The sequence below is a fragment of the Taudactylus pleione genome, unplaced genomic scaffold (genome assembly GCF_031769625.1).
Source record: "Taudactylus pleione unplaced genomic scaffold, aTauple2 ptg000005l, whole genome shotgun sequence".
NCBI lineage: Eukaryota > Metazoa > Chordata > Amphibia > Anura > Myobatrachidae > Taudactylus > Taudactylus pleione.
The window spans coordinates 3,966,695-3,978,961 of record NW_028284408.1 but is presented as its reverse complement, the minus strand read 5'-3'; the positions used below and the strand labels follow the sequence as shown (position 1 = coordinate 3,978,961).

At 44.2% G+C, this 12,267-nt stretch overlaps 1 protein-coding gene across 2 annotated transcripts in view; it reads right to left on the bottom strand.

Moving 5' to 3' along the window:
* DIAPH3 (diaphanous related formin 3) overlaps positions 1-604 on the bottom strand; it is a 786,386-nt gene extending 785,782 nt beyond the window's left edge. For both annotated transcript variants that reach the window (XM_088481432.1, XM_088481491.1), the window contains exon 1: positions 498-604. The gene's annotated coding sequence lies outside the window, so the exon portion shown is untranslated. The remainder of the gene's footprint in view (positions 1-497) is intronic.
* Between the last annotated feature and the right edge of the window lie 11,663 nt (positions 605-12,267).

Genomic DNA, 12,267 nt, shown 5'->3' with positions numbered 1-12,267 from the left:
TATAGATTGCTAGCTCCACTGGGGAATGGACTGATGTGAATGGCCAAATATTCTCTGTTAAGCGCTGCGGAATATGTGTGCGCTGTATAAATAACTGGTAATAAATAAATAAATAAAACAGCTGTGTCTTACTTTGTACAATAATTGCAGTGGAAAGTACAGTGAGCGAGTCTTTACAATCCACATTCAGCATTAAATAAGTGGTATCTGCTCTTAGATCAGTCCTCCATAAGAGGCCATTGTGAGGTCAGTGCAGGGTCAATCCTTGGTAACACAATCTAATGAGAGTACTCTGAATTGGAAATGCAGATATTTATAGATAACAACAGATATAGATGCCAGGGATAAGCTGCTGCTGAATGCTACTTATCACTGTGTGAATGAGAGTCTTCTTTCTTTATCTGAATGTTTGACATGTATATAAAATGGTTTGAATATACATTATATATTATATCTATGCATGCATTATTTACTGAATTAGTTATATAAAGTTATACCTGTAATATTTAATTATACGGCTTGGGGTCCATTCTCTCAGGACCACTGGCAGGACGTGTTATCCGCTAGCGACGGCTCCTACCCTCTTATATGAGGGGTGCTGCTACTGCCGAGTAAGAGAGGGGACTCAAGAAACACACCTCCTAGCCGGGTCCAGACGCCAGTGCAATGGATCTGACAGGTGCCAGGAACAGTGCATGCGCACTAGCGTTGGGGTGCCATGCATGCACATATCACCAGCTTCCAAAGGGCTGCATAGGTTGCAGCCCTTATACACTGGGTAGGGCTGCCTGAAAGGCAGAGATGTGGATTCCTGCTGGAAGCATGCTCTCTGCTAATAGCATTGATTGATAAATCCTGCGCTCCCAGACCTAGTGTTAGCAGCTGTCTAATAATGTGGTCAAACAAATGACCCAATTAAAGGCGTACAATACAAAATAGACGTGCTTATGGTGTAATTGTGCAAATGATATCAATGGGTTAAATGGGGGATCTAATCAGAACAATTGATTTACGCAAGGTCCCAGCAATGATGAATGACAAACAAACACTCAAAACTTATGACTCATAAAAAATTTTAATAGCGCTTTCTGTGATAAATGTTTTATATGGTGGATCTCCCCATGACTGCCAGTGGGATAGGAGCACTGAAAATACTCGCCCTACCTTTCCCTGTCTGAGTCCCGCTTGGTGTGCGGCTGGTGTCTTCAGCGTTGCTGTTGCCGGATCAGCTGTGCTGTTTCTCCGTCCGCTTAACAGCCCGTCTGGAACGCTGTCCTTCCACACACCCTCATAGATGCCGCTTGGCTGGATAGTTATGTCCGTCACATGTATAACTGACATGACTAAAGATCTAGCCTCCATCCTGAAACCTGGTCATTAAACAACATGGGACTAAGTCACCAGCCGCACACCAAGCGGGACTCAGACAGGGAAAGGCCATTTATCACAGAAAGCGCTATTAAAAATTTTTATGAGTCATAAGTTTTGAGTGTTTGTTTGTCATTCATCATTGCTGGGACCTTGCGTAAATCAATTGTGCTGATTAGATCCCCCATTTAACCCATTGATATCATTTGCACAATTACACCATATGCACGTCTATTTTGTACTGTTCTCTGCTAATAGCAGCACATACTGGCTGCCTATTGCATATGTGACTGGCAGGTAGCACTTCCAATGGAAAGCCACTGCCATTCACAGTGTAACCTGTGCAGTCACAGACTGCAACTGGCTCACTGCGGTGGTGGATTTTACTGGGGTGCAGCTCCTTTGTAAAATCCACAACTGGTTATCAGTGTGATGTCCTTCTGTGTTTATACATTGAAATGTCGGTATTTTAAAGCTACTATTTCCTGACTTTTTTCAATCCTCCTCACCCTCCCACGTGAGTGGGCACTCACTTGATCTGGTCTTCCTTCACCAGTGAGATATTTATGATTACTCCAATTGCCCATTCCCCCTCTCTGACCATCACCTTCTCTCTTTTAACTTATTTCTCTCTCCTTCCCCTACTCTACTTCCTAAGGCCACTATCACTAATTGTAACAATGAGGCTATAAACACTGTTTCCTTTTCCTCCCTGCTTAAATCGCTTCTCTCCCCTATCCTCTCTCTCTCTTGCCCTGAACAAGCCACTTCCCTATATAATGCCTCCATTACTTCTGCTCTTGACTCTGTTGCTCTGGCAATTACTACTCACCGTCGCAGATCCACACCTTTACCCTGGCATTCCAAATCCTCCAGATACCTGCAAAAGTGTTCATAAACCGCGGTGCGACAGTGGAGGAAATCACACTCTAAGGCAGACTTCCTCCATTTAAAATGTATGCTCTCATCTTACAATGCTACCCTTTCCCTCTCCAAACAATAATATTTCAAGACCCTCATCTCCTCCCAGTCCTCAAACCCCTGGCATCTCTTCAACACTTTCAACTCCCTCCTCTGCCCTCTCCCTCCTCATACTCTACCCTTGATTTTGGCCACCTGCTTTACATCTAAAATTTACTCCATATGTCAGGACATCATATCCCACAAGACCCTTAGTACTCATCCCCCTCTTTTCCCAGATCATCCCTACCCATCCATCTTACCAATCTGACATTCTTCTCCCCCGTCTCTGGAGAGGATATCATGGCCCTCATCCCGTCCTCCCCCTTCCACCTCTCCCCTTGACCCTATCTTTTCCTACCTCCGCTGCTATCTCTCTCCTGCCTGTTCCCATCTTGCCCACCTTCTGAAGCTCTCTCTCTGGCACTGTCCCTTCTGCATTCAAACATGCCCTTGTCTCCCCACTTTTAAAAAACCTAACCCTCCCTTTTGCCTCCAAACTCCTGGAGCATATTCTTTACATTTGCCTTACCTCCTTTCTTTCCTCCAACTCCCTCCTTGACCCATTTCAGTCTGGCTTCCATTCTATCCACTCCACTGAAACTGCCCTCAGTAAAGTCAGCAATGACCTTGCTGCTGAATCCAAGGACCACTACTCTCTGCTCATTCTCCTTGACCTCTCTGCTGCTTTTGACAGTGTGGACCACACTCTTCTCCTGCAGATCCTTCACTCCCTTGGTCTACAGTATGTGACACTGCCCTCTCCTGGCTCTCCTCCTACCTCTCTGACAGTTCCTTCTCTGTCTCCTCTCATGACTCCTCTCCCCTCCCCACTACCACTAATAGTATGAGTTCCCCAAGGTTCTGTTCTTGGAACTCTCCTATTCTCCCTCTATACGTCCTCTTTAGGTGAACTTATCAGCTATGGGCAACATTTCCATTTCTAAAACTATCACTTTAGTAAATATACCCCATAGAGTTATTACACTTATATTTCCGCTAGAATTTCAAGACATAATATAGTGCAAACTGTGTGAAATATGATAAATCGCCTAATGCTACAATATAAATCTTTTATGTAACTAGCTGAAATACCCGGTGTTGCCTGGGTTTAAATATTCAAGTTATTAAGTTCTATTATATGATATCATCCACATCTATGCAGTGGAAGGCTCAGAAGAGGCTCCCTGGCTCAAAGTTCTGCCCATTGCACTCCACCATGAGGTTTGACCAGGTCTCCAACCACTCCATTAGGCATCCCAGGCCAATTGCCACCCCTCTATGAAGTTATCAAAATGCACCCAGTGGAAGGCCCAGAACAGATTCCCTGGATCAAAGTTCTGCCCATCATATACCAACGGAAGGACTGACCGGGACCTCTACCCCCTATTACGTCTTCTGGGATCCAACGTTACCACCCTGTGACATTTTTGTCCAAATCCATTCAGTGGAAGGCTCAGAACAGGGTCCCTAAGTCCGAACAGGCTTCCTGGGTCAAAGATCTGCCCGGTTCACTCCACTGTGAGGCCCGGCTGGGACCCCAACCACTCCACTCCAATTGCAACCCCTCTGTGAAGTTTTCATTCAAATCCATCCAGTGGAAGGCCCAGAACCGGCTCCCCTGTGTCAAAGTTTTGCCCAGCATCCCTGGATCAAAGTTCTGCCCAGTGTACACCAACAGGAGGTCCAACCGGGACCTCAACCCCCTAGTATGTCTTCTGGGATCAAATGTTACCACTCTGTGAAGTTTTCATCCAAATCCATCCAGTGGAAGGCTCAGAACAGGCTCCTCGGGTCAAAGTTCTGCCCAGCGTACACCAATGGGAGGTCTGAGCAGGTCCCTAACCCCCCTAAAACATGTCCAGGATCCAATTGGACCACCTCACGTTGGTTTCATCACAATCTGCAGGGGTGTCCGAATGCAAAACCAGACAAGCAAACAAACAAACAGACCAATTCATTTTATATATAAGATTTCTCACTCTGTCACTTTGTCGCATTGTCACATTGTTGCTATGTGGTCTAATAGCTTACTTTTTTATACTAAGTAACTACAAATGTCTCCTCTTACATCCTTGCTGATCGCGGTACAAATGTGAGCACGCATCACGCCATGCGGTTATCTGCAGCAGCGTACGCTACGGTGTGCACTGTGATTGCACCATGCAATCCTATAGAGTCGCAGGTGCGAACGAAGTATGCATATCCGCTTGTGGACGCACGCCTCGCACCATGCGTGGTGCGACTTGCTGCATTAACACCAAAGATGTAGCAGGACACATCTGTATTAAGATTTGCCAGCTATACCTTGAGAGCTGTGAAAGATATTCGCCAAAAAATAAACAAAGACACAAACTTCTTTTATATACAGTATATAGATTTTAGAATAAAGATATTGCAATTTGGATACCCTGAGCCAATTGGAAATTAATTCTCTCACCTATTGAAGATGAGCATAACATATTTGTATTTATGTTGTCAATCATAACCTCACCATAATGGCTGGATGTTTAATAAACTTCATTTTTTTTAGCTACAAATGATCTTATATTAGGTAAGGGCAGCTTGAATATCCATGAGTTTACTACATGCCAAGGTCATTACCAATGAAGGGATGAGTGTATGATTTTCATTTTCAATATTTACTGTATCAGAGCAATACACACTATATATGTTGTCTTGTTTTTATCTAGTGCAAGTCTTTGGATTTACGTACATCGGGCCTGATTCAGACCCGGTCGCAAGCGCTGAGCGCTCGGAACAGGGTCCATGGTGGCCCACAGCGCATGTGCACGATGGAGCCGGCTCCATCATGCGCGAGACCCGGCTAGCGACGGGCAATCCGTCGCTCCGGGTCTCGCACCAAAGGGGGCGAGCTGTCGATGTTGAGTGACAGCTCACCCCGTTTGGTGGGCGGGCCGGGGGGGTGGCTGCCCAAACAGAGGCGTTCCTGAGGGAATGCTTGCCGTTTGGGGGCGGCCCCACTGACATCACAAGTGATGTCACTGGAGAGCTTCCGGCTCTGTTAGAGCCGAAAGCTCTCTGGGGCTTGCGATGAACGAGACCCTACCACAAGGGTCTCGTCGCAAGCCCAATGGTCGCGATGGTCTTGACCATCGCGACCATCATCCTGGACGCTCGCAATAGCTGTGGGTGGTCGCCCACAGCTATGCGAGCGGCCAAGAGGCCGCTCCAAAAAGAAAAGGCCCGGCCCTGATTCAGAGCGAGCGCTCTGTCGGAGCGAGCGGCTCTGATTCAGGCCCATTGGTTCTTAATTTAAATTACTAAATTATTCTGCCCTTTTTTAAGTTAGATAAGAGATATTTACATCTTCCTTTCACCATTATTGAAGTGGTCCATATTTTACTGTAAAACTGTAGAATGACATCAGTCAACCTACAATTATGTATAAATACTTTATGGAATTATTTACAGGTATCGCTGCTTGTATCTAATTACTAATAATAGTTTCCTGGTTGCAAAATGTTACATCTCTGTAGGTTTTGGGTTGTTTTTCAATTTACTGGTGCAAATGCTTATTCTTTGCTGTTTATTATAGAATAATCTTTATTACTTTTTGATAAGAGTATCTCTCTCTTACATTTATGCGCAGAATGCAGGCTGTGAAAAGGTTGGAGTTATGCGGCGTGTTCGTAGACTTCTATAATGAACCAGAGAAAAGGGCCGGATATTGTCTGAAGCAGCTGAACCCACTGTGAAAACTGCCATTGATGTGAACGGCAGTTTTCTTCAATCACTTTCATCAGAAAATATTGAATCCAGCCCTAGGAGTTTGTGCAGTAACATGGTAAAAAAACAGCAGTATACCGTATCGTACTAATCCTGGGAAAAATCTATTCGCTGACCTGCTGTGTATTGTAAGAGTGTTTCATATGATGTATTACTTAAATGAGAATATTTGTCTAATATTTAGTATTCTGTTCCCAACTGAATAATCTAATGTAGACACAACCTTGTCGTGTGCCAAATAAAATATGCTCCACTGTAGCTTTTCAGTCATCTCTAAACTCAATGAAGACTGTTTCTGGTATTACAGAATGGCTCTGCTTCTCACGTTAGATAATAATCCGCTCAAAAAAATGAAGCAAAATCAATATATTGCTTTTGTTTTTACTATACAGCAACTTTATTCCACATTTACAAGCATTTGGAGTCATCCTTGTTAATGCAGATAAACTGAGACTGGAAATCTTTTTTCCAGTTGGCAGGAGAATGACCATGTATTGACAAGCATAGGACTAAATTGTGACCGAGACTAATAGGTCTGACTTCCAGACTGCAATAGTTTAAATTTGATCGTTCTTTAAGTCTTGCTATTGAGCCTTTCCATGCTGAAATTGCAGTAATATATTGACTTAATAAAACAATGCTAAAGTTTAAAGAGTTTTTGCACTTTTGGATTACTTTCATTTACTAGCCAGCAACTTTTGGATAATACATTGCTTGAGCTTCTAGCATTCCTTCTGGCTTTCAGTATTGTATATATTTCTTTATGTAGAATTGTTTACTTCTGCTGTCGTCAGATAAGAAACTGGCCTCTGGAACAATTCTATCCAATGCAGAGAGCACAGCAGATGTATGTCATATCCTTTGCAAATAAAATAAACAACTCTGCTAGGTATATATACAATAAATACATGGCTGAAAAGCACTGTTGCAATTAACTACTTGTAATTACACATCAGGAGATGTGTAGAGTCGAACTTCTGCCTGTTTGCATAGACTATCCTACATGAATTTGCAGTACTTATGCTCTAAAATTGGGCATGGCAGAGTTGGATGCATTATGATCGCATCTACACATACGACCAAAAATTTGAATTGGGTTTGATGCTTTCACGTAAGCAAAGTTCACTGAGCGCTTGTGACCTATACAGGCCTGGATGTAACTGAGAATATTCCTTTCAGTTAGTAGTAGCATCAGGCACATATGTTACAGACACAGAGATGGTTACATCTTGAGATATAAACAACTCTGCATATTTTCCATGCAGGCTTCATTGGATTAAAGTGTCCAAAGTACAGATGTAAGAGCCAGCTTTAGTTTTATTTTTTATACTCACATTTTAATTTATTTTGATGGCTTTTTTTTAACAAAATGAGTTGTGAATAGTTTTTCTGTTTACCAGACATCACAAACATATTTATGTATCTGTCTTGATATACATAATTTACTTACGAAAATACATTGGATCCGCGAAAAGTCACGAACCTAAGTATTTTCCCTTCCGCGATCGGGAGAAAAACACCTTCATACCGGGGATTTGGTTTTGCCTGCCTGAGGCAGGCAAAACAAAATCCCTGATAAGTGCCGTTTCGGGGCTAATTGGATAGCCCCGGGCGAGGTAATTTACCGCGGCTAATTGGATACCCCCGTTACTGTTGTTGGTATCATAACCCAGATAACCTGAACAAAATGTTTGTGGACCTGGCCGGCTGGAGGGGTTGCGACAACAATGGAACTTTTTATCACATTTGGTGGACCTGCCCTAAGATTTATTTGTTTTGGGACTAAATACACAGGATACATGCCTATATGATGGATGCTTCAATCCCTAAGGACCAATGGATATTCATGCTCTCTTATCCCTGCCCCAAGACCTAGGTAGCCACTCCACAAGGTTGGCTTCCCATGTACTAGTGGACAGTGCCATATTAAGGTCAACACGGGCCTGGAGCTGAAATTTATGAAGGGCCTATTGTAAGCCGCTGCAGGGGTGTGACCAGCCCTGTGGCGGTGTGACTAGTGATGTGGGAGCATGGCCAGCGCTGTGAGGGTTTGGTCAGCACAGGGTGTGTGCCCTGGGTTGCTGCTAGATCCTTACTTGGAGAAAGGACCTCTCTGATGTTGCAACCACGTGACCGCTTTGGCAGCGCCGGACTGCTCCAGTGTTACCATCCATATGGACATAGGGGGGGGAGAATATATTTTTGTAGCAAGTGTAGCGAGACACTGTTCCCGAAGCGCGGCGAGAGAAGCGAGCCCACGAGGGGCCACCTTTACACCCCGTTCGGATACTTGCCCCTCCCCCTTTGGTCGCTTTTCTTTGCAGCACCCAATTCTAAACCTAACTGTGTGGCCTGTGCCATGGGGTGTGGCTAGTTCCTTGGAGGGCATAGCTAGTGTCTACCTTTAACCAATTTAATGTATAGGGGCAGATTCGATTAAGTGTCTGGAATCTATGGTTACCCCAAGCGTTAAGTCCCAAAGGGTGCACTAAAAGGAGATTTTTTCATCACAGCTCGTGAGGCTGCAAGGAAATATTCACAATTCAAACAAAGGGCCTTATTTATCAATGAGTTTTATCACTCAAAACGAGTGATAAAACTTGCTGGGTGTGATAATGGTGTTCCAGCCAATCAGCTCCCAACTGTCATCTGTTTGAAATATGACAGTTGGGAGCTGATTGGTAGGAGCACCATTTATTATACACAGGGTGGGATGTACTACTTTTTCGGTGTTCATCCCGCCAGCCACCACAACTTTACTAACATATGCGATTAGTATCGCAAAGGACAGCTCTTGCGATAAGAGCTGCCCTTTGCGAAGCAGCCAACACCGAGTTTCCGTGGGACCCCGCCCCCTCTGAGCCTCGGGAGCTTCCTGCTGGTGACCTGTGCAGGAAGTCCCCAGCTCCTCCTCCTCCCTGCAATCGGAAGAAGATTAGGAGGAGGAGGCGGCGGAGGACCCAGGAAGAGCATGGGCCGGCAACCAGGAGAGCTAGGTGAGTGGGGGCCAGTGCTGGGCGATGGCGAAGCGTCGGGTGCAGGGTGCGGTAAGAAGCCCATAGGCTTCTATAGGGTAATGCCAGGTTTTTCTGGAGTTACCCTCCACACCGATAATATGGTGGCGGGGTCTTAGTAAATATGGATATGCGATAAATACCCCGAAAACGGGGTTTTTACAGCATTTTTCCGTTAGTACATTCCACCCACTCGTTTTGAGTGATAAAACTCGTTGATAAATAAGGTCCAAAATGTTGTTTTTTTTTGTGAAAGGGTGTGTATTGTGTAACCTGCCTTTGCTTGAATGCTAGAATAGTTTAGATTAATAAAAAAAAAACATCTAAAATTGTTCACTGATTACTGCCATATTTTGTATTTGTGTCCATCCCACATCCCTGACTGAATTCTTAGCTGTAACCTTTAAAAAAAATAAAAAATTAGCTACAATGGCAATACTGGAACAAGACGGTAAGGATCAACTTAGGTTTTCAGTTTTACTTGTTAATAAAACAAAATACACATACATACATATACTGTAGTTGTGTTATTTATAATATGTGGGGTCTGTTGGGGATGTATATACACACATACCAATAAAGGTATGTTATCAACAGACCGGTGGCCTCTAAATCCCGATGGCAGAATCCCGACAACGGAGTTAAGATAGGCGTAGAAATACTGACGCCTATCTGAATACCGGCATCGGAACACAGGAGGACAGCTGCCCGAACGAGGTAAGTCCGGTGTGTCCTTAGTGTTAGCCGCGGGGGGGAATGTTGGGTTTAGTTCACTTAACGGGGTTAGCGTTAGGTTTGTTTTGGGGGAGAGGTTAGGGTTAGACACCACTGGGGGTGGTTAGGGTTAGGTACTAAGGGGGGAGAGTTATGGTTAGGCACAAAGGGGGAAGACTTAGATTTAGGCACTAACAGGGAGGGTTAGGGTGCAGGGAGGTGAGAGTTAGGGTATAAGAAGGGAGGGTTAGAGGGAGAAGGGTATGTATGCTTACCTGACACCAACCATGGGGATGCCGCTGTCGGTATTCTGACAGGAGGCATCCCGACAGCCGGCATTACATACCGATTCCCTTATAAATACAACATACATATAAATACATATATATCCCCTCCAGATTCCACATATTATAATTATAAAAACACCTGACTAGAATTCAGATTATCTACCTCAATCTCAACTCTCTCGGGTGACAGGTCTCAGTCATACCTCTTTTCCATTAAACTGCAGGACTTTAGATATGTTTAGCTGTTTGACAGTGGCAGGTGGCGAGTTTGACTGGGGCGGTACACCTGTCAAACCGTAACGCAGGTGTCCTAAGGTGAGCTCAAGGAGGACAGAAACCTCCCGTGGAGCAGAAGGGCTCCACGGGAGGTTTCTGTCCTACAACCAGTCTAACAAAGAGTGATGAACGTGATAATTAATGGGATGTAATGTATGTGTATAGCCACACATCCACTAGTAGATATGCAAACGACTGCACGATTACGACATTGTAATTGTGCAGTCGTTTGTCAGTGTGCAAACACTGAACGCTGTACCTACACTGAACGATCAGTGTAGGCACATCAATCATCCCTTATGCTGTACAACCTGACGATTTCGTCAGGTTGTACCGCATTTTTGTGCAATGATTGATGTCAGAAACGACCATCGCTCGTCGTTTCCGACAAAAAAGTGCACGATTTGTGCACGATTTCTAAGCAATTGCACGATAACGATGTTGCTATCGTAGAATCGCTCAGAAATATCGGCTAGTAGATGTGTGCCTTATGTGAATGGAGATTGTGTATGTACAAGTGTTGGTTGTTCATCAGAAATTGTTGTTGCATGGTCGCTGTGGTCTTGATAAAGATCCTGGATAGGGATCGAAATGTCGACTGGACTGAACCTTTTGTATCTTGCTGCAATGGGTATTTCAAAAACCTGCTTTTGCATTTATAAATGAGTCTTTTTTCATATATTTGGTGAGTGCTGATTATTTTCTCTGTATATAAATGGACAGCTCTAACTGCCTTTAAATTGAGCACCCCGCCTGTACTCTTGCTATACTGGAGTGTGGACACTTTGGAATATATATATATATATATATACACATATATATATACATACACGCATATATTATATATATATATATATATATATATATATATATATATATATTCTCAGCAGTGCCAGGCATGATTACACTGACCTCTGGGAGATGCATTATAGTTGGCCTTTGTTCCTCAGCTCTGTATTTCCTTCCTTCCACTTTTCTCGTAATTTCAGTGCTCCAACTGCCGACTGTAGCAGCCAGCTCAATTGCTGAGGGGGAAGTGGGTAAATGGGGGAGTGGGGCTTTGGCTGCCCGTGGGTGGGTGGAGCTTTGGATAGCCACAGGTGGGTGGAGCTTTGGATGGTTGTGGATGGGCGGAGCTTCGGATGGTCGCTGGTGGGCGGAGCTTCAGATGTCGTGGGTGGGCAGAGCTTCATTTGACGTGGTAAATGGGCGGGGCTTATGTCGGCAGGGGGCTGAAATGAGTGATCAGGCAGGACAACCACTGGGGTGAATGAGCGGGGGTTCGCATTGCCACAGATTGTGACAGGATTTTTTTTTGTCACCACTAGACTACAGACAGTAAACTCCTGTGGGCCTATTTTCATTGGGGGCCTGGAGCTGGAGCTCCACCAGCCCCATTGTTAATCCGGCCCTGCTAGCGGATGTTAAATTTATGATTGGGTCCTACTTGAAACAACCAAAGCCCATCCCCTCTCCCCTCTCAGAGGTCAAAATCAACATCTGGTATGTTGCATGCATGGAGAATATTACATACTACCTTCATACTATCTGCTCCATATGGGTTTAGTTTGAAGGTACAACCATTAAGTCATATACTGACACTTATCTGTTTTCCTTGATCCTATTCTGTGGGTCCCCACACCTACTTTTTCAAACCACCCCAGATATGTTTTCATCTAATGTTGTTCATATAGAAAGTATTCAGTTTTTTAACATTCAGAATGTTGACATAATCTGAAAGTGTGTGGTATAATAGATCAACAGTCTATAGGTCGACACCAGATGGTCAACAGGGACAACAAGTCAACTGACAAATGGTTGACAGTGCAGAAAGTCATTTAACCCTAATCCTAACCCTAACTCTCCCCCTAGTGCCTAAACCTAACCATCTCCTCCGG